This window comes from Bos javanicus, chromosome 19 (assembly GCF_032452875.1).
Source record: "Bos javanicus breed banteng chromosome 19, ARS-OSU_banteng_1.0, whole genome shotgun sequence".
Lineage (NCBI taxonomy): Eukaryota > Metazoa > Chordata > Mammalia > Artiodactyla > Bovidae > Bos > Bos javanicus.
Genome location: NC_083886.1, coordinates 53,563,390 through 53,581,818, shown reverse-complemented (window position 1 = coordinate 53,581,818; position 18,429 = coordinate 53,563,390). Strand labels below are relative to the sequence as shown.

The 18,429-nt window shown below is 48.9% G+C and overlaps 1 protein-coding gene across 2 annotated transcripts in view; it reads left to right on the top strand.

Annotated features, from left to right (window-relative positions):
* Positions 1-18,429, top strand: part of ENDOV (endonuclease V) — a 79,789-nt gene that overhangs the window by 26,768 nt on the left and 34,592 nt on the right. The window lies entirely within an intron of this gene.

Sequence of the window (18,429 nt, the reverse complement as noted above, 5' to 3'; positions counted from 1 at the left end):
GCTGGATGGGAGCTGACCTCTGTCCAAGGACTTTGTGGGACTGGAGCTGGCCAAGAAGTCCATGGAGATCAGGGGGAGGAGACAGTCTGGGCTGGGAGCACCTGGTCAGGACAAGGTGGCCCTCAATTCCCCCACAGACTTTTCCCTGGGCTTGACACCCACTCTCCCCATTTCATCCTTCCTCAGGCCCCCTGTCCTCCTTCTCTCCCCTACACCCTTCTTGGAAATGAAGTCATCTAGAAAAATAATCAAAAAATAGAAAGAAAAAAAAAGCTAAGAAAATGGGATTTTTTTCTCCCCCTTCAAACATTTGGTAAGGCACCTCCCACACGGATGAGTGTCCACCGGGGCCTGTTTTTGTCCGAGGGAGACTCAGGCCTGAACCTCTTGGGTGTACAAGCCAGTGGGCCTCCCCACTCCCCACAATGCAGGCTCCACACTGGACCTCTTCTGGCCAGCCAAGGTCAGCCCCTGAAGCCTGAGACCCCAGGTGATACTTTCAGCAGAAGGCCCAGAAGCCCCTAAGGCAGAGGCAGGTTAGCAAGAGAGGGCAGGAGGGTTCGAGTTCAGGGGGAATATTAGCTCCCAAGTGAGGTCTCTGTCTCCAGTCTCTCCCGTGTTCCCACTGGCCCACGCTTTGCCGCAGAGTTCTCATTTGTTTATTTATAATTTAAACTCAGCCTGCTTCCAAGAAAGCTCAAGGCACTTGCTGAAAAGCTGCTTCCACAAGCTGGGATGTGCTCTGTCAGCCTTGGGCTCAAAGCCCATGGACACGACCCCATTGCTCAGCCTGGCTCCCAGGCCCCCTGGCCCCTGCCACCCTGATGTGCACCTGGCTTCCAGACACACCCTCCCAGGGCAGCTTGCTGGGATGACCCGCCTGGGGTGCCTCCTTCCATCTCGGGACCAGCCCTTTCCTCCATGGCCCCTTCTCTGGCTCCAACGGGAGGGTCCCTGGGGGCACCTGCACCTCTTTTCTGCCCCTCGGCCATCTGTTCTGTCACAGTCACCTGGAACAGGCTGCTCCTTTTGCTCCCAACTGAACTGGCCTGATCTTTGAAGGGCTGTGACCAAGTCTCATCACTGTTGCCAATGATGGGTGATATGATGGTGACGGTGGGGGCTCCCCTCCAAGTCTGGAATAGTATTAGGCCTGGGGCACCACATGTCTCAGCATAGGTTCCCACAGCGGAGGTACAGGAAGGGAAGGGCCTGTAGGAAGGCCTGGTAGGGGAGAGACTGCAGAGGAGGGCATGGGTCACGCTGATGGCCTCATCTACACGCCAGGTAGAGGCCAAAGATGATGTTTTCTTGTTTCTTCAGGACCCAGTGACCAAGAGTGACTCCATACACTGGGGGCATGGGGGGGAGGGAGGACCAAGTGCAGTGAGGACCCCGGTGGCTACAGCTGCATTTGGCAGCCTCATCCAAACTTCCCAGCCCAGCTGGGCCTCAGGACTTCTTGCTTCCTGCAGGAGGATCACCTTGATCCTGGGTCTCCCTTCCCTCAGCTTTGCATTCTTGGGCTCACTTTTCCATCTTGTGGCAAAAGGAGCCCTGGCTCCTTTTCAGATCTCTGCAAGCCAGGGCCAGATAAGGGGTTTACCCAGGACAGCTTGCAAACAGTGCTTCATTTCTCCAAACCCCAGTTCCTCCTTCATAAAATGGAGCTAGTGACACTGATGTCACTGGGGGTGCTGACAGGCAAACAAGATAAAGCGCACCAAGTACACACATGCTTCCATCCCCTCGCAGAGCCTCAGTTTTCCCATCTGTAAAATGAAGCCCTCTCAGGCTGTAGATCCAACTCCTGCAGAGCAGGTTGGATGCCTCTGCCAGCTAGGAGGGCACATCATTAGCAAGGGGCAGGGGCTGCTCTCCTTTCCTACTGAGTTCAAGATCCCACTGGACTGGCATCATCAGTTGTGGCCTCTGTCTCTCCCTCCCTCAGCCTGAGCAGACACAACCTGACAAAAGGAACCCTGGCAGGGCCCTTGGGGGTTGCCCTCAGTAAGCCTCAGTGGCAAGGGCGATGCCAGGTAAGCCATGCCAGGAATGCTCAGCTACTTGGCAAGCACAGCAGAGCATGGCCTTTTCCTGGTTCCGGCTCTCCTCCCTGCTACTGTGTTCCATGGGGCCACAGATGCCCTGGCTGTGGGGGTTGAGGCAGACCAGATGTCCATTTCAGGCCACCATGCTCCATGCCAGAAGGACAGTACAGCAGGGCCCGATGCTGACACAGCCCTGGAACCCTAGACTTTGGCACTAAGAGGGAGGCAAGGGCAGGAGAGCAGGTGGAGAGGAGCCACCTGGCTCCTCTCCTGAAGGAAATGCCTTTGAGCCATAGACTAGCCCAGGAGCATCTGGCTGCTGGGGTGGCCTGTGCCCTGCTCCCCACGAGGCTGGCAGCATATGGCTGCCCTCGCTCACTCAAGCCACACACCAAGCAAAAGCCCCTCTCCCATTGCCCACACCCACAGGGAAGCCAGTTGTCTGGACACTTGGATGCAATTCTGGGCAGCCTGGATGCTTGTCTGGCCTCTCGCCTGAGAAGCAGCATCCGGCCCTGGGAAAAGCACAGGCTTCTCAGCCACCAAGATCTGAATCCCAGAAATCATGTCTGTGCAAAGGAGAAAATCAGTAATTGTTGTTCACAGTGCACACTTCACGCCAGAAGAGCCCCCCGGACGAGTGGGAGGAATTCTAGAGACCCCATTCTAGAGCGGCCCACCCTCTTCCACTGTGCCTCAGGTGCCCATCCTCAGCACTGCACTGTGTGGTGGTAGTCACTTCTCTGTCCCTCCCACCAGACTGAGAACCTTGAAGGCAGCACCAGATCTTCTCACACAGTTCAGCACCCAGCAGAGTGCCAGGCATGCTGGACGGACTGCCAGCAACAGCCAGTGACATCTGGAGACCAGAGGATTCTGAGCTGAGGATGACAGTGTTTGGAGGAATAGGGCTCCCAGAGGCTCCTTGGGCCTCCCACAGAAATGGGAGGCCACTCTTTGGGAGTGAGATGTCCAAAGTAAGACACTTAGCACGTAGACATTCAGCTAGTCCTGGCCAGTTCTTCCAGAGAGGGTGACCCAAGGGATTCAACACCCTTCTTAGGGAGGATGAGGAGAGAAGACCCCTTGTCCACCTGCTTAGTCTGCAACAACTACTGAGCACCTGCTCTGGTCTGAACAAGACAAACTCTTGGCCATGGAACTTTCAGACAACATATAAGTACATTATCAACTGTGTTGGATGGTGATAAGACCTATGGAGAAAAATCAGGGCAGGGAGGATGGGGAATGTGGGGTGTAACTTTAAGCAGGTAGTCACCTCACTTAAAGAGGCGTGGCCTAGACAGAGGGACCAGCAAGTGGTTGGGGGGAGATGAAGCAAGGTCAGTCACGAATGAACAAGGCTGAAGTAGGGGAGCAGTGGGGTAGAGGCAGACTGGGGAAACCGGGAACCACAAGATGGAACATGGACTGAAGGGCGGAGTTGGAAGACCCGGCAAGAGGTTGGGCATTACTCAAAGCGACTAAAGGTGGTCCAGGGTGGTCGCAGCGGAGGAGGGACAAGGAGCCCATTCTGGTCACATTTTGCTGGCACAGCCAGCAAGACCGGCTACCGAACCGCACGTAGTCCAGGAGGCCACCCAGGCCGGAAGCCTCTCCCGCGCCCTCTGGGCCCGCGCCGACCGGAAGCCACGAGGCCAAGTTCTCGCGGGAGCGCCTCCTGGGTCCCGCCCCTGAAGCGCCGCCAATCGCCGCGCGCCCGAGGGCGTTGCCGTGGCAACCGCGCCCGACGACTGGGTCCCGCGGTCCTGCCCCAGAACTTGGCCTCCAGGCCTCGGTATCGCCGTTACCGTGATCGGGGTTGCGGGCGTCCTCCTCCCCAGGGCTCCTTCTCAGGAAGGTTCGGGGGCAGGAAGCCGCAGAAAATGCAGTCGATCCCTTTAACGTTGTCCTAGCATTTTACATCCACTGTCCCAGTGTTGAGCCAAGGCCGACACCACTCACCCACCCCTCGCCCAGAAGGCTAATCCACCTCCCCCGTTCTCCACCCACCCTCAAACATCGCCGCCCCCTCCGCCCCCATTTCCTCGCGGAGGAGCAGGTCGTGGGGAGAGAATGCCTCTAGGCTGCAAAATTCCTGAGGACAGGGACACTGTCGCAACACATCAACTGTCGGAGGAAGGAAAGCACGAGTACTAAGTCAGTGTGAACTTGAGAAGGAGTGCTTGTTCCTTGGGTTCACCCAGAACCAAATCTAACTCAAAGGAAAGTTACTGCAACTGGGAAAAAAGCACAGTTGGCTGGAGAATTTGGTTTAAAAATAAATAAATAAAATTTAAATTACATAACCAACACATGTTTGGTGTAAAACATGAAAGTATAAAAATCCTTGATCCCACCGCAAGATATAATCACTGCTGACATTTCAGAATATTTTCTTTTAGGCTTTTTTTCCCCCCAATATATTGCATATACATTTTTTTTTCCAAATAAAATTCTATTCATGTGCTGCAGTGCCCCCATGGACCCTCATGTGTGGGAATGGAGACTCCTGATGTGATTGAAGAGTTTTCTCTCCCTAGTATCCCTGTCTTCCCCAACACACACACACACACACACACACACACACTCTAGGACTCAAGGGCACACATGTACACTGATACAGCTGATACCAATGTAGGCGCTGGTTCCCTGAGCCTTCATGATAGAGAGGGGGCTCTGAAAGTGACAGTGGGCCCTCCATGCTCTGTGATCATTTCCACAGTCAGTCCCAAGTTCTCTCTGCCTTCTAGGCTAGGGGTGCTATCATAGGAGACAGGATCAAGATGGGGCTTGAGGAATCTGCCAATCCAGGGAGGGAAGTTCAGGCAAGCAGGCCTAGCCAAGGGCTCCATCCTCCAGGTGTGAGAGTCCTCAGAGAAATAGGAGAAACAGCCAGGTCAGATGAGAAGGCAGCAAAAGCAAGCAAGCAGAATGCCAACACTTTGCCTCTGCCATCCCTGGGGACCACTAATCATGCTTTTGGACCACGGGTTCACTGAAAGAGAACCCCACAACTCACCCACCCACACATACACATCCCACATGGTTTCATCAGACAAGGAGACGTGTTGTATCCTGGCACTTTGAAAGAACCCCCTTAGCTAGCTCACCCTCCAAGGCAAAATTTGGAAGCAATACATATGTCTACTGGGACAGGGGAGGCAGATATGCCTCCTACCTCTGAGCTCTCTAACCCGGGAGCCAGTTATTCACAAGTCTGGCCCCTTAGCCCTCCTGACTGAGCACACACAGAGTCATGGGAATGACATCACCATATATCCTGATCGAAACATGGGACATTTGTGTAGAGCCTTATGTCCTGCCTCCTTGGTGCCTGCCAGTGTGGATTGATCTTGTCTTTTCCACAGACTTGTCTTTTTTTTTTTTTTTTGCCTCTCTTTAGTTCCCTGACCAGGGATCAAACTCAGGCATTTGTCAGTGAAAGCGTGGAGTCTTAACCGCTGGGGCACTGGGGAATTCCCTCCACAAACTCTGTCTTATAGGGTGTTTTGAGTATGGTGGCTCAGAAAGGGGGAGGCTAGGCACCTATGCGCTGTCCACTAGGATGCTGAAGCTGATGCAAACAGCCCAGTCTAGCTCGCTTCAGTGAAGTTCTTTTCTCAGAAACTCCTTAGAAGGTGGTTGTAGGACACAGAGGCTGTCCATGTGTTCACACTGTCACTTCTTCCCGCCCTGTAGGCGGAAAAAGCCCCCTCCTGCACCAAGTAGCCACAGGGAACCCTGCTCCATATGTCACCACTCACAGTCCACAGAGAACCTCCTGATGGGTCTTTAGGACATTTTTGAAAATCACATCACATTTCTCTTAAAACCATGCCGTGGCTTCCCATATTATTCAGAGTAAAATTCACAGTTCTTTCCTTGGTGTATGAGGTGTCAGTTACCTCCTATCCGAGGACCCCTAGAACACAACTGCAGTGGAATTGAGTGAGGGCAACAGCACACTGTGGGGAGCTGGGGAGTGCTCATAGGGATCAGGGGTGATGCCATAATAGGGTATCTTAGTAATTTGTGTCTGGAAGGCAGGAGAACTTTAGCAAAGTTTAGGCTAAAGTTGGCAAACCCACTCCAGTCAGCAAGGAAAGGGGACCTGAGGGCCATTTTTAGGTCTGGACAGAGTTCATGTTCTGTCTGTGTTCAAAGATGACTGCAGAGGCCTCTTGTTTCTATCTCTATCCATCTTGGCTGTGTCTGATAACAGAGACACCGTTGAGCTATGAAATTTTCTGCACATCATTGAGGCGAGCTGCTTTTCTCCTCAAGCCCCTGTATGACCTGACCCTCCCCCACCCCAGCTCTTGGTCTCTCCTGCCATGCTGCTGCCCCTTCAGGCCCTCCACCTGGTCTCTCTGCCCAGGGACCCTCCCCTGCTCCACCTTACTCTCTGTCCCTTTATCCTACTTTGGGCTCTCACCATCTCCTTTCCTTCCACTAAGTGAATCCTTCATCCTCTCGTCCCCCCTTATCTCTGGCTCCTCTCCCCAGGTTGCCACCAAATCCACAACAGGGAGAGTCTGGTCACATGCCAGAGGGTCACAGTGCTGGGCAGTTCCCCAAGGGCAGTCTTGTCCTCCCAAAGCACTTGGGTGTTTTCCGGTGTTGGTGACCCCATTCTGCACTGTGGTCTGTGCTACAGCACTGAAAGAAAGTGAAAGTGAAGTCGTTCAGTCATGTCCGACTCTTTGGGACCCCATGGACTGTAGCCTACTAGGCTTCTCTACCCATGGAATTTTCCAGGTAAGAGTACTGGAGTGGGTTGCCATTTCCTTCTCCAGGGGTTCTTCCTGACCCCAGGATTGAACCCGGGTCTCCCGCTTTGCAGGCAGACTCTTTACCATCTGAGCCACCAGGGAAGCTGTAGCACTAAGAGACCCAAACTGGCTGTGGTGAGTGTGTAATGTACAGAAGCTGCTTTGACCATACGGCTTCTCAGCCTCCCCTTTAAGCTGCCAGATGCCAACAGTCTGATGACCCCCTGAGCCTTAAAGAGCAAAGAAACTGGAGCTCTGAGGCTTGACCTGCCCTCTGCCCAAAGCTGCTCTGGCTCCTTCAGCTGGAGGCTAGGACCCCACACCAGCCAAGGTGAGCTCCTGATGTTCCCAGTCCTCCAAGCTTAGAGCCTCCCTTTCCTTGGCTCTTAAAATAGAAGGATGTTAGCCCCACCATTCATTTCTTAGTAGGAGTGCTCATTGCTCAGTTGTGTCCAACTCTTTGTGACCCCACGGATTGTAGCCTGCCAGGCCCCTCTGACCATGGGATTCTCCAGGCAAGAATACTGGAGTGGGTTGCCGTTCCCTTCTCCAGAGGATCTTCCAAACCCAGGGACTGAACCCAGGTCTCCTTCATTGCAGGCAGATTCTTTACTGTCTGAGTTATCTTGGGCTGCCATAATAGGATACTGCAGGCTGGGAAGCTTCGAACAATAGAAATTAATTCCCTCAGTCTGGAGACTGGAAGTCTGAAATCATGGTGTCAGCAGGTTCCTTTTGGAGGTTCTGAGACAGAATTCACTCTAGGCCCCTCTCCAGCTTCTGGTGGCTGCTGGTGATCCTTGGCTTGTGGAGCATCATCCAGTCTCTGCCCTGTCTTCACTTGACCTTCTCACTATGTCCCTGTGTTTTTGACCAAATTTCCTAGACTTTGTACCAGTATGACTGTAATCCAGTATGTGTGTGTGTGTGTGTGTGTGTGTGTGTGTGAAGTTGCTCAGTCATGTCCGACTCTGCGACCCTGTGGACTGTAGCCCGCCAGGCTCCTCTGTCCATGGCATTCTCCAAGCAAGAATACTGGAGTGGATTGCCATTTCCTTCTCCAGGGCATCTTCCCAACCCAGGAATTGAACCTGGGTGTCCTGCATTGCAGGCAGACGCGTTACCCTCTGAGCCACCAGGGAAGCCCGTAATCCTGTATGACTGTACCTTAACTTGATGTGACACCTGCAAAGACCATATTTCCAAGTAAGTTCACAAGTTCTGAGTGGATATGAATTTCAGCAGGACACAACTCACCCTAGCACAGCTCTCATCCATATAAGGTGGAAAACTCAGGGTCCCATGAGGGTCCCCATGTTTTTCTGCCATCACGTTTCCTGCTTCTGCTTCATACTCGATAGGGGGTCTACACTGGACACCACCCAACTTCTTTGTGCAGAGCTTCGTTTACCTGGGCCTTTCTGGAAGCAGACATTCACTTGTGTTTGGGTGATGGAGCAACTTGCTACAGATGACAATACGGACGTTTCTGGCCAACTGGGCTTTCCTGCCTGGCCTTTTACCACTTCATCTCTTTTCTTTTCTCAGTTCTCTGTTCCACAGATTCTTACCTCTTCCCTCCTAGGATGTCTATAAAAACCACAGTCCCTTTTGCTGCTGTGCAAGCAGCTCCCTTTACCTTTTCCTTCCTGCCTGAACCCTTGAAGGTAGGCGAGAGGGTGAGTCTACCTTCCAAACCACCAAAAGCCATTGGGATATTTTCCTAAACCAAGTCAAGCCAGTGTGTGACAAGTACCAGTTCCACTGGTGCATGAAAGCAGCCAGTCCTTATTTCAAAGAGAATTTCTGCTGTTTTTTTCACTTTCTACATCTGCACTAACATTCTGTGATTCTTAGAGAACCAGAATTCTGAAGAGCAAAGACCAGAACCAAGAATGCTTTAGCCAGAAGGATCTTCTAGGAGGAAGGAAACAGACCCGACCTCTGCTTGCCTGGGTTCTGCGTTGGGGAGATGTGGAGCTGTGCAGACCAATCAGGTGTGTCTGGCACTGCTAAGGGGATACGGATGCAATGAGACAGGATCACAGGGAGGACTAGTTTACATGGGGCTGGAGAATCAAAAACGAGTAGCATTAGCCTAGCAAATTATTTATTGGATATGACACTAAAAGCACAGGCAATGAAAAAAATATAAATTGGACTTCAAAATAAAAAACTTTTGTGTATCAAAGGAAACTATCAAGAGAGTGAAAAGACAACCCACAGAATGTGAGAAAATATTCACAAGGCATATATCCAATAATGGATGAATATCAGGAATATATACAAAATTTATATAACTCAACAATAACAAAACAAACACCTAATATTAAAATGGCCAAAGGGTTTGAATAGACATTTTGAAAAGAAGATGCACAAATGGCCGTAAGCACATGAAAATCAATATATCATGAGTATTTTATGATATGATATAATATCACTAATCATTAGGGAAGTGCAAATCAAATCCATGTAAAATAGCACCTCATACCCATTAGGGTGTGTGTGTGTGTGTGTGTGTGTGTGTGTGTGTGTGTGTGTTAGTCACTCAGTTGTGTCTGACTCTGAGACCTCATGAACAGTAGCCCATCAGGCAAGAATACTGGAGTGGATTGCCATTCCCTTCTCCAGAGGATCTTCTCAACCCAGGGATCAAACCCTGGTCTCCTGCATCGCAGGCAGATTCTTTACCATTTGAGCTACAGGGAAGTCCTTACCCATTAGGATGACAACCATCAAGTAACAACAGCGGGAATAACAAATGTGGGTGGCGATGCTGGAACCTAGTACACTGTTGGTAGGAATGTAAATGGTGCAGCCACTGTAGAAAACAGTGTGGTAGTTCCTCAAAACCTGTATACAGAATCGCCACATGATTCTACTCCTAGGTATACACCCAAAGGGATTGAAAGGGAGGGCTAAAGCAGACACTTGCACACCCATATTCTTAGCAGCACTATTCACAATAGCCAAAAGATGGAACCAAGGGCCCACCAACAGATGAACGGATAAATAAAGGTGGTCTATCACTACGATGCAATATTATTCAGCTGTAAAGGAATGGCATTGTGACCCACCCTACAAGATGGATGAACCTTGAAAACATGCTGAGAAGCCTGACACGAAAGGGTAAATACTGTATGATTCATTTATATAAGGTACCTAAGATAGGTCAGTTCATAGAGACAGAAAGTAGAGTGGAGGTTATCAGGGATTGGGGGAGGGGGAGGCAGTCAGTGTTTAATGGGTGCAATGTTTTTGTTTGGGTAGATTAAAAAGTTTTAGAAATAGTGATAATTGCATAATGCTGTGAATATAATAACACCTATGAGTTGTATGGTTAAAACAGTAAATTTTATGTTGTATATATTTACCACAATTTTTAAAAATTAGTAATGTAATATACCAAAAACCATTGAGTCGTATACTTCAAATGAGTAAATTTTATGCTATGTCAATTATGTCTTAATAAAGCTATTAAAAAGGAGTACAGCCCTCCCCCTATGCAAGTCCCAGGCAAAGATCCCTAAGTTTCAGGAAGGGGTTTGATGCCTTAGAGACACTGACCATCTGGGCCTGGGCCCTCACAAGGATGGGGCAGGAGCACGGGCATCTCCCCAGCCCTGAGCGAGATCACTCGAGTGGAGCCTCCCTCCCTGCACCCCAGCCCTCCCCGCTGCCTCCAGCGTCTCCTCTGCAGGCTGGTTCTGTGCTGAGCACACAGCCTCTCCTCAGAAGCCAATTTTCTGCACAGCGAAAATGTTTTCTCTGTGCCCACTTTAGCAGATGGCCCCCCACCTTGGCCTGAATTGAGAAGCACAGAAATCAAACAGCGGACAGACGGCTTCCTTGGCAATGCCTTATAGGCACACAAGCATGCAAACTCACACCCGCTCTCCTCACCCTCCCCCATCCTCCCCCACCATTTGCCTTCGTTGTTTCTGAGCCTGGAGCTGGTCCAGGTGCCTGAGCTGAGCCTTCTTCTGCCCACAGACCACCCACTGGGCACCTGCCCCAGGTGCTTGCTCATGGTAGGTGCTCAGGAAATAGGTATTCAATATGAATGAATGAATGAGTATGTTTTTCTTTTTTTCCCATTTTTAAAAACTTAAGCATAGTTGAGGCACAATATTATATAAGTTACAGGTGTACAGTATAGTGATTCACAATTTAAGGTGGCTCAAATGGTAAAGAATCTGCCTGCAATGCAGGAGACCCAGGTTCAATTCCTGGGTTGGGAAGATCCCCTGGAGGAGGGCATGGCAACCCACTCCAGTATTCTTGCCTGGAGAATCCCATGGACTGTAGCCTGCCAGGCTCCTCTGTTCATGGGGTGCCAAAGAATCAGACACGACTGTGTGACTAATGCAACAGACATTTATAGATATTATCAAATGTTGGCTGTATTCCTTGTGCTGTACAGTATATCCTTGTAGCTTATTTTGTACATGGTAGTTTCTACTCTTAATTCCCTACCCCTGCTGTGCCCTTCCCCTTCCCCTTTCCCCACAGTAACCTCTAGTTTGTTCTCTGTATCTGTGGGTCTACTTCTTTTTTGTTATATTCATTAGTTTATTGTATCTTTTAGATTCCACATATAAGTGGTATCATACAATATTTGTCTTTCTCTGACTTATTTCACTTGCATAATGCCCTCCAGATCCACCGATGTTGTTGCAAATGACAAGATTTCATTCATTTTTACAGCTGAGTAGTAGCCCATTATATATATATATATGTATGTATATATATACATATACATATTCCAGTGTGTGTGTGTCTGTGTGGGTATAGTATATGCCACATCTTCTTTATCCATTCATCTGTTGATGAACACTTAGATCGCTTCCGTGACTTATCTTGGCAATTATAAATAATGCTATTGTGAGTGCACATCTTTTCTAATTAGTTTTAGGGTTTGTTTTTTTTTAATGTATATCCAGGAGTGGAATTGCTGGGGCTTTCCTGGTGGTTCAGACAGTAAGGAATCTGCCTGCAATGTGGGAGACCTGAGTTGGATCCCTGGGTCAGGAAGATTCCCTGGAGAAGGGAATGGCCACCCACTCTAGTATTCTTGCCTGGAGAATCCCACGGACAGAGGAGCCTGGGGGTCTATAGTCCATGGAGTCACAAAGAGTGGACCTGACTAAGCAACTGACACTCTACTTTTCATAGTAGCTCTATTTTTAGTTTTTTAGTTTTTAGTTTTTTGAGAGACTTCCATACTGTTTTCCACAGTGACTACACCAATTTACATTCCTACCAACAGTGTAAGAGGGTTCCATTTTCTCCATACCTTGTCAACATTTATTATTTGTGTGTGTGTTTGTCTGTTTTTTCGGCCACGTACCACACAGCATGTGGGAAGCCTAGTTCCCTAACAAGGGGTGGAACCCATGCCCCCTGCAACGGAAATGAGGAGTCTTAACCAGGGCACCATCAGGGAAGTCCCTGTGTTCTTTCTGATGATAGCCATTCTGACAGATGTGAAGTAATATCTCGTGGTTTTGATTTGCCCTTCCCTGATGACTAGCGATGTTGAGCATCTTTTCATGTGTCTGCTGGCCATCTGCATGTGCACTTTGGAAAAATGTCAATTCAGATTTTCTGCCCATTTTTTATTCGGGTTCTTTTTTTGATGTTGAGTTGTATGACCTGTTTGTATATTTTGGATATTAACTTCTCACTGGTCATACCATTTGCAAATATTTTCTCCCAGTCAGTAGATTGTCTTTTCATTTTGTTGATGATTTCCTTTGCCATGCAAAACTTTTAAGTTTAATTAGTTTATTTTTGCCCTTATTTACTTTGCCATAGGAGACAGATCAAAAAAAAATGTTGCTATAGTTTATGTCAAAGAGTGTTCTGCCTATGTTTTCCTCTAGGAGTTTTATGGCTTCTGGTCTTAAATTTAGGTCTGTAATCCATTCTGTGTTTATTTCTGCATATAGCGTTAGAGAATGTTCTTATGTTATTCTTTTACATATAGCTGTCCAGTTTTCTCAGCACCACTTATTGAAGAGACTGTCTTTTCTCCATTGTATGTGCCTGACTCCGTTGTTGTGGATTAATCAATCATGTGTGTGGGTTTAATACTGGACCTTCTGTCTTGTTCCATTGATCCATATGTCTTTTTTTGCACCAGTACCATTCTCTTTTGATTACTGTAACTTTGTAGTATAATCTGAAGTCAGGGAATATAATTCCTCCTGCTCTATTCTTCTTTCTCAATATTTTTTTTTTTTTGTAATTTAGAGTCTTTTGTGTTTCCATACAAATTTCACAGTTATTTCTCTTGAAAAAAATATCATTGGTAACTTGATAGGGATTGCATTGAATCTGTAGATTGCCTTGAGTAGAGTGATAATGTTAGCAATATTGATTCTTCCAATCCAAGAACATAGTATTGATACATCTTTCCATCTGATTGTATTGTCTTCGATTTCTTTCAACAGTGTCTTATAACAGCTTTCCAAGCACAGGTTTTTTACCTCCTTAGGAACTTTATTCCCAGGTATCTTATTCTTTTTGATGTAATGATAAATGAAATTGTTTCCTTAATTTCTCTCCCTAATAGTTCATTGTTAGTGTATACAAATGCAACAGATTTCTGTGTATAAATTTTGTATCCTATAATCTTACTGTATTCATTCATGAGGTCTAGTACTTTTCTAGTGGCATCTTTAGGGCTTTCTACGTATAGTTATCTGTGAACAGTGTAAACTTTACTTCTTCCTTTCCAATTTGGATTCCTTTTATTTATTTTTCTTCTCTGATTGCTATGCTTAGGACTTCCAATGCATGTTGAATAAAAGTGATACGATTGGGCATCCTTGTCTTGTTCCTGATCTTAGAGAAAACGTTTTCAACTTTTCACTGTTGAGTATGATGTTGGTGGATGTTGGTTTGTCATATATGGCCTTTATTATGTTGAAGCATTTCCCCTCTATCCTCACTTTCTAGAGTTGTCTTTTTTATTACAAATGGATGTTGGATTTTGTCAAAAGATTTTTATGCATCTATCCAGATGATCATATGGTTTTTATTCTTCTGTTTCTTAATGTGGTGTATCACATTAATTGATTTGCTGATATTGAAAAATCTTGCATAATTGGGTTAGATTCCACTTGATCATGATATAATATCCTTTTAAAAGTATTGTTTGATTCAGTTTGCTAACATTTTGTTGAGGATTTTTACATGTATGTTTATCAGTACTATTTTCTTTTTTGTGATGTGTTTATCCAGTTTTGGTATCAGAGTGATACTGGCCTCATAGAATGAGTTCAGAAGTGTCTCCTTTGCAATTTTTTAGAATAATTTGATAAAGATAGGTATTAACCCTGGGCTTAGTACCTGCCTCTAACAAACAGAGCCAAGTCCTGGAGTCTGGGATTCCAGAGCTGGCGTCACACCATTAGTGCTTGTGGATGGGGGTGGGGGATAGCCTGACACAGTTGGATCCAGAGTCCAGGGCGTCCTGAACCTTGTGTTAGTCTGCTCGTGGGCACGGCTGGGGCCCAGATGATTCCAGGGCAGTGTCTGGCCTGCTGATGGGCAGGCTGTATCTGCAGGCTGTGGGATGGTGATTTTCTTGTCTGGTGCCTGCCCACTGGTGGGTGGAGCCAAGTTCTGGGCCCTCTGGTGGGCAGGGCTGTGTCCAAGGGAGGCTGAGGACTCAGGAGGTCTTTAGGCATCTGGTCTGCCCTGATGGGGCTGTGTTCCCACCCAATTAGTTGCTTGGCCTGAGGTGTCTCAGCTCTGATACCTATACAGGCTCTTGGGTAGGGCCAGGTCTTGGCCCTGATGAGCTAGAGGGAGGATGCCACACAATGGTGCTCACCAGCATTAACATCCATGTGGTAGAAGGAGCTCCGAAGAATGGTTGTTACCAGTGGATATGTCCCCAAGGTGAGCCACTCCTCAACCCCCCACCCTCCCTGCATCTCCAAGAGGCTCCCCAAGATAAGCAAGTAGGTCTGGCCCAGGCTCCTATAAAATTACTGCTTTTGCCTTGGGTCCTGGAGCATGAGAGATTTTGTGCACACCGTTTGAGTGAAGTCGCTTTTCCCCACAGTTCTGTGGGGCTCCCCAAATTAAGCCCTGCCAGCTCTCAAGGCCAGTGGCTCTGGGAGCTCATTTTCCTCGTTCAGACCCCTGGGCTGAGGAGCCTGATGCAGGGCTCAGAACTCTCACTCCTGTGGGAGAATCTCTACACTGTAGTTATTCACCACTTTGTGGGTTGTCCACCAGGGTTTTGGGACTTTATCAAGGATCTGCCCTTTCTACCAGTCTCAGTGTGGTTCCTTCTTTATGTCTTTAATTGTAGAAGATCTCTTCTGGTAGGTTCTGGTCTTTTTCATTGATGGCTATTCTGCAAATAGCTATGATTTTGATGTGCTTGTAAGAGGAGGTGAGCTCAGGGTCCTTCTGCTTGGCCATCTTGGCCAATCTCCTGTATGTCTGTTTGTCTAAAGGCTCAGTTGTGGTTACCCATTTTCTCAATATCCTTCTCTTCCCCTGTCCCCAAAGGGAGACTGCCAAATCCAGATCATGGCAGGGGGCTCTGGTCTTGTGGCCCCTGCCCCGAGTACCTATGTGTACCCTGATTTATATGGTAGCTGAGAAACTTCTGGGGAGACAGTGTCACCCAGGTCCACCAACAGTGATCAGAAATAAGAACTCATGTAGTCTTAAGGTTTGAGGGAGGACAAGAAGGACCCTGAAAGGATAGTTAGCATTGAAGAAAAGTCTGCTGAGGGCAGATCCCATGGCTGCTGGCCCAATGGTGGGGCAGGGACCAGAGGTGCCCTATGTAAGCAGGGGTCTTGGAACAGGTACATCAGGCATCCTGCAGAGAGGGCCCTGCTGGTCCCCACAGATTGGTCCTGGGCTCCAGGGAGAGTCCAAAGAGACTGAAGAGACTGCCTGGTCCCACCCTGTCTTCCTATGCTAGGGGAAACTAAGGCCTTGAAAACCACTGTTCATCTCCTTGAGTGAATCTCAGGAAATGCCAAGTGTGCTTCATGGGAAAACCACGAAATGAAATGATTTTCAGTTTTTAAGGATCAGACTGTTCAGTTCAGTTGCTCAGTCGTGTCCAACTCTTTGCCACCCCATGGACTGCATGCAGCATGCCAGGCTTTAGAAACAATCAGACTGTTACAAACAATTTCTTTGAACATCAGGAGAGGAGGGAGGCTCTGCTTCCATGGGGAAGGGCATCTTGGGAATCCAAGGCCACAGGAACTCACCATGTGCATCACATGTGAGTGAGTGAGAACCTGGGGGCTCAGGGATGACAACAGAGCAGTGAAGTTCGAGGGAAGAGCAGATCCAGTTAGAGGGTCATGGGCTCAGGTCCTCTTCAAGGGGGTGGCCTCCCTGGTGCTGACTTCTGCAGATGAATTCTGAACCTATAGCTAGTGTGGAAAGACAGGGGATTTGCAGTCTGAGCGCCCACCCTGCCACTCAGCAGGTCACTCAGCCTCACCGCTGGCTCCTCATCTGCAAACTCAGCATTGTCATCAGGGTAGCCATTGGGATGACGGGAGATAAAGCTTAGGAACGAGTCAGGCACAAAGCGTGATGTACAGTGTGGATGCCAATGGCCCCTGGAGGCTGACAACACTGCCAGGGCACCTCCAGAGGTGGAGCACAGAGACCCCTGAGGGCCTGGGCCCTTGGCAAAGCCAGCTGATGAGCCTGAGCCCAGGCGAGCACCAACTGCTGTGAATGGGAAAGAATCTCCTAGTGAGGGCTCGGGGTGGGAGGGAGGCAGTTCTGCTAAGGTCAAGGCAGCAGTTCCGGCTGACTCCAGCCCCCAGAGGGACTCTTGTTGGCTGGGCTGAGCATTCCAGTCTCTTCTACAGGGCATCTGGTTTCTACAAAGAAGCCAAGTCCTGAGCTCAGAACCACAGGCCTTCCAAAGAGTTGCAGAACCTTTCTAACTTCCCCACAGCCACCGCTTTTCTTCTCTCCTATGTCCTGTTTCCAGCCAGCAGTTAACTCCACAGAGCCAGGTGGCTTTGTACTCCTTGGAGGTCTGCAGAGAGGGGGCTCCTGGGCACAGGCCCATTCTCTGGGAGCCTTGCAGGGAGCAGACAAGGAGATGGAGGAGGCTGGAACTCCTTGAATTGTGCTGCTCCTACCCTGGGGGGCCCACAGCTGATGCACAAGCCCCAGCTTCCTAGAGCAAGGACCCTCTAGGGATTGGTCTATACTCTGCTGCCCTTGGGGGGCTTCTGGGTGGGAGGAGTGTGCCCCTATAGCAGGTCAGCCAGGTGGTGCAGGAGAGCCACAAAGGTTGAACCCTAGGAAACATGGGGCCTGTCTCCATGTGGGCAAACAGATGGATAGAAGCTGCAGCTCAATATAAGGAATTGGGCACAACAGAAAAGAAATATGAAAGATAGAAAAGAAAAAAGAAAAATTCCCAGCTGGAGCTGTTTGAAAGTGGGCCAGACTGTCTCTATGGATAGTGAGTTCCCTATCATTGGAAGTGTGTAAGCTGAGAACATTTTCATGCATCCGATGGGCTGTTGGCATCAATGGCTTTGGAGACACTCTCCAGCTTTGAAATCCTGAGCCTGTGTCCCTCTGCTCCAGCTCCCATTTGCTGTCTCCTTGTAAAGCTGCTATTCTCTGCTCCACAGTCCCTAAATTCAGTCCTTGATGTGCCAAGATCAGGTGTGAGAAGTGGGGAAAGTAATTTGTTTCTGATAATAGTAAAAATACCGAAGTTTTGAATGAGCTGTTTCATAGAAATTAGAAATGTAAGAGTGATGTTATTACAGACATAACTATGCACTTGCGCGAGTGGGAGGCAAAGAGGTGGTGTGTTGGCCTGAGCTGCTGGCACTGAGTATAACCCTGGGCCCAGCCACACGTGTGCAGCCTCCAGGTGGACACTGCACACCAAGGGCAACTAACAGGCCCAGGGTCTTCAGCCTGGCAGGGGTTTCTCTCTCCCAACTGGGGTTCCTACTGCAGGGTCAACAGGGTGAGTGGTCAACTGCTCTGAGGCCAAACTCCCTCTGTACGTACTACTCCAGGCAATGGGCAGCCTACTTACACCCCACCAAACTCCAGCTCCTGAGTCCTGACCAAGTCCCATCTGTTAACTCAGCATGTGTGTGTGTGTGTGGAGTGTGTGTGCACGCACATGCATGTGTGTTGGGGCATGGGGGAGACCAATCAACCAGGCAGGTTATTTTGACTCATGCTCATTGATTTTATCCCACAGAAGGGAACAGCTCCACAGCTCCATGTCCATCCAGTGGCTAGCTTGGCCCATGAGGGGCCAGGGAACTGAGTTCTTTTCAGTGCCCAGGGTTCCCACATCAGCCATCTTCTTGTTATGTGAACCTGGGGGTGCTGTCTTGCTTGAGTGCAGGGAAACAGCCTGGGAACCCTAAGGATGTGTCAGAAGGGATGTGGCAAAGGAGAGCAGGGCTGCTTGGGAAGGACAAGCCCAGACCACCTGGGACCTGTAGCCAGGTGTGCTGTGGGCAGTGCATCGGTTCAGGAGGGAGTAGGGATGCAGATGAGGTGAGAAACAGGCAGATACTCTGCAATCCAAGCCCCAGTGTGGTCTCTACACA